This window comes from Aegilops tauschii, chromosome 6 (genome assembly GCF_002575655.3).
Source record: "Aegilops tauschii subsp. strangulata cultivar AL8/78 chromosome 6, Aet v6.0, whole genome shotgun sequence".
Lineage (NCBI taxonomy): Eukaryota > Viridiplantae > Streptophyta > Magnoliopsida > Poales > Poaceae > Aegilops > Aegilops tauschii.
Window position 1 is genome coordinate 161,604,924 of NC_053040.3, and position 4,688 is coordinate 161,609,611.

Sequence of the window (4,688 nt, forward strand, 5' to 3'; positions counted from 1 at the left end):
GGATGACCCGGAAGGGTTATGTCCTCTTTGGTGAATACACCTATGTTTGAACAAGATAACCCAGTCAAAAGGGTAGTAACGCTATGTTCTCTTTGGTGAATACACCTATGTTTGAACAGGAAGCCCCCAAGTGACATATTCGGTAAGAGGGTAGTAACGCTATGTTCTCTTTGGTGAATACACCTATGTTTGAACCGCACAACATGGCAGCAAGTTCTGTTTGGCAACCTTAACTCAAACTTGCGAGAGATGAATTCTTTTTGAACCGGAATTTCAAACCGGATATTGAAAGCTTCAAAGCTTTGTGGGAGACATCTTTCCCTTGAATCGGATTTTAAACCAGAATCTTCATTTTCAGCCGGAAATTTTCTGACGGCCTTTAAACTCGAACTTGCGAGAAGTTAATTCCTTTTTGAACCAGAAATTCTTAAACCGAACTTGAGAGCTTCAGAGCTTTGTGGGAGACAGATTTCCCTTGAACCGGATTGTAAACCGGATATTTGAGAGCTTCAACGAGACTGACTTCCCTTGAGCCGGATTTTAAACCGGAATCCTTTCTGATGACCCAGAACTTCTTCATTGAGCCGGGATTTTGTAACTGTCATATACTTTCCAAGCCGGAAATTTTCTGACAGCCTTTAAATTTTCATCAATATAATAGTAGCCTCTGGGATCGGGTTATCTTTCCCTCCATCGTCCTGGGGTTCTTAAATTTGCTGAAACTGGCAAGATTTGCTGAGTCATGTCATCGTAGCCCCCGAGTCTCAAAGGTGACTCGAGGAGTTGGCTTGAGACTCTCCATATTTGACCGTGATATAAACCGGCATAACTTGTATATCATTGGTGTTGATAGCACGGTGTGAATCCACAGAAGGTTGAGGTGACTACGGCGGTTTTATAAATGATCCCGTATGAGCCATCTCAGCAACTCGGCCAATGGTTCCTTCCAAATGACTCCTTGAAGTTTAACCAAACTGTAGTGGCGGCGACTTGTGTGCCTGTCCATTGAGCCATCCAGTGCAGACGGCGGTTGATAGTATATGATAATTTGCCTCCATTTTGAAAGAAAACCGGTCTACCCAAGCTGTGACTTGCTCATACTCAATAAACAGCTCATGCAGACAGGTGCGGCCCGGTGTGTTGATGTAGACCGGATCACGAGAGATGGATGGCAAAGACGTCCGCCGTATCAGAGGCAGCAAGAGTAGATGAGTCGGTCGCGGCGTTGTAAACCGGTGCGGACGGGCGAGTTAACCACATCATGTTGATGTAAACTGGTCTGCAGAATGGCGGCTTGCAGATATACTCAGCGAGCTTGATGGTGTGGTCAGATGCTAGCGCATTATAATGGTCGCTCAAGCTATACATCCATGACACAGCCATAGCTTTTGTGATGAATAATTGCTCCTGCATAAATAATATCGCAAGCTGGAGTAATTTTTTCTTTTAAAGAATAAAATATGTCAATAAAAATTGATTGGACAGATTTCACCTTGATATGTTAGGTCAGAAATTGTCCACTGCGGAGTTGATGATCACCACGGGCGAGTTGGCTCCGGGAGCAGACGAATGAACCGGCCGCGACGTTGTGGACGGGCGAGTCAATCACAGGCGCGGTAAGCCGCGTGGACGGGCGAGTCAATCACAGGCGCGGTAAACCGCGTGGACGGGCGAGTCAATCGCAGGCGCGGTAAGCCGCGCGGACGGGCGAGTCAATCGCAGGCGCGGTAAGCCGTGCGGACGGGCGAGTCAATCGCAAGCGCGGTAAGCCACGCAGACGGGCGAGTTGATGTAGACCGGATTATGGGGACAACGGTCTGTGCGTGTCATCTGGGCAGCGTGGCAAGGACGAACACTAGTGCAGAATCATGCTGGCGCGCTCCGTATCCGAGGTATGACGCCACATTTGTAATGAATAATTACCCTGCACAAAAAATATTATGTGCAGAGCAACCTAAAGTATATTAAAAATAACTAAGAAGGATAGCACCTGGTATTGTTGTCAGACAAACGCCGATGCTAATGTTGGACGTAGTAAGACAAAAAAGATAGGAGATGCTTGAGTGATCTGATGATGTGCGCTCCCTTCAGTCCTTTTTTTATTCTGGTGACTTGATCCTTTTTGTTTTCTTTCCTCTCGTGAGTAAACAGTACTAATAGTACTCAAGTTGTTTCATGCATGTTGACCTTTTCTTCTAGCCGGCTTGTCCATACTGGAAAATTTGCATTGACGCTTCTGGTGTAACACTAATTTCACCAGTAATTGTTTGACTGATTGAGTCTTCACGTGGAGGTGAAAGAGCAGCGTGGCCTGAGCCCTAGTCCATCTAGGAGCATTTAAGTAGTAGTACTACTAGCTCACGGCTGCCTATGGGTCCAGAGCTCTTACCTGATGTAGTGCCCGAAGAAGGATTTTTCTCTCCTGTCGATCGTTGGCTCCGGATGACACGCGCGTTGGTGGGGCCCAACCGCTGGCAACCTTATCCTCTTAGCTCCAGCGAGAGCCACTCCTTCCAGCGCTATTTCCATGGCACACTAATCTTCATCTCTATCTCCATCGATTCCTCTCGCCCCACGGCTCTCACCTCCTACTGCTATCTCTGCCATGGCCCATGGAATCAGCAGCTTCAAATCGTAGCGATACATAGCAGGGGCCGGGCGCGACGCCGGCGAGGGAGGCCATACAGCGGGTTGAGCATGCGGCTTGACTCGGGCCGCGTACACGACTTAGCGGAACGGTGGTGGCTTGGTCGTGGCCAGAACTGGCCAGGCGAAACGGCGGGCGACTCACGGCGCGGGGCGGCTCGACGGAGCATCTCAGATGGCGGCGAGCTGGCGAAGGCAGAGCCACGGCGGAGCTCAGCCGCTCAACGCGAGGGTTTGGCGAGGCGACTTAAAAACCGCGGGTTCGGCCGGCTCGAGGATGAAGGCAGCGTCTCGAAGCCAAGGCGATTTGGCGACTCGGTAGTCCAGGGAAGACTCGGACCAGGCGAGTTGTGGTGTTGAAGATGAAATCCTCCTCCGGGTCGTGGTCATCCTTTTTTTCTCTTTTTTTCGGGAGGTAGCAATAGCCACAAACACAGCAAACAGCATCAGCAACTTGCGGCTAGCAAACCGACGCCTCGGGCCGAGGCGGAAATCAAGAAAAAGAGCCTCATCGAATCCTTGTCGGTCTTGACTGCGGGAAAAAGAAAAATCCATCCATCCTTGGATCGATGCACTGAAAACTTGCGTGCGACGGCGCACCTGACAGAACCCTAACTTCCGTTGAATTGATCTCGCATAAACCGTTTCGAAGGTGTGATTCTGATTAGAAGACAATGGACTCGTCGGCTCTGCCCAAAAACTGTCCCACGCTGGTCATCTTGCACGATTCTTCCGCGCCGGTTCTTCCTCATCCAGCTGATCGCAAACTTCTTGAAACCCTAAGAACAGATCCCTCCAAGAACACAACACCACCGTGCGCGCTACCCCACGGTGGGCGCCAACTGTCGTGGAATTGTCACGGCAGATGTCCTAGTGTGAGGACTTAGTCGTGACGCCAACGCATCTATGTGGTAGCTTGAGAGGGGTTGATCGGGACGAGAGACGCAACACACAAGACAAGGATTTAGACAGCTTCGGGCCCCGGGAAACATCATCCGGTAATAACCCTACATGCTGTTTGTGGCTAGGTCTCATTATGATCATGGAGGAGTCGCCGGTAAGCTGGCTCTTTGTGTCTAGCCCTAGAGATTGTTTCTTCTTGCTTGTCCCCCTTTGGGGAGCCCTGCCCCTCCTAATATATGTTGAAGGGGCGGTTTACATGACTAGTCCTAGTTGGATTAGGACTACTCAATTACAAGTGGAGTCCTAGTCTTGCTTCCTTTGTAGGAGAATATTCCTTATGTCTTCCTCTTAAACCGGCCCACCATAACATGAGCCGGCCTTTCATGAACCGCCCGTTGGGCCACCGGGTCTTGTCGCTCCTCTGACCCGCCTGCCGGATTACCAATGAATCGTAAACCGCTAGGTCCAAGCGGGTCGCCAGTGAATCGCCAAACTCCAGTCGGGTCATACATCCGGCGGTTTATACCGCGGGGTATATCCCCGACAATCTCTATATGGCTTTGTTATTGTTGATGATTACTCTCATTACACATGGGTACATATCGTCACTTACAAACGTGAAGTGTAGGAAGTCTACAACCGATTTTCCTTGAGGGCTTCAACCAACTTTGGTGTGAAGATCAAGCACATCAGAAGTGACAACGGAACTGAGTTCAAGAATACTGGTCTTGATGACTATCTTGATGAACTTGGTATTACTCATGAGTTATCTGCTCCTTATACTCTTCAGCAGAATGGCATCGTGGAGTGCAAGAATAGGACTCTTGTTGAGATGGCTCGCACTATGTACAAGACGCCTCGTCATTTCTGGATTGAGGCAATTGATACTGCGTGCAACATCATCAACAGGGTATATCTTCACAAATTCTTCAAGAAGACTGCATATGAACTCCTCACTGACAAGAAACCCAATGTGAGTTATTTCAAAGTCTTCGGTGCTAAATGTTGGATTAGAGATCCTCATCACAATTCTAAATTTGCACCGAAAGCACATGAAGGTTTTATGCTTGGTTACGGAAAGGACTCGCACACCTACAGAGTCTTCAACACCGTTCACCACAAGGTTGTTGAAACTGTAG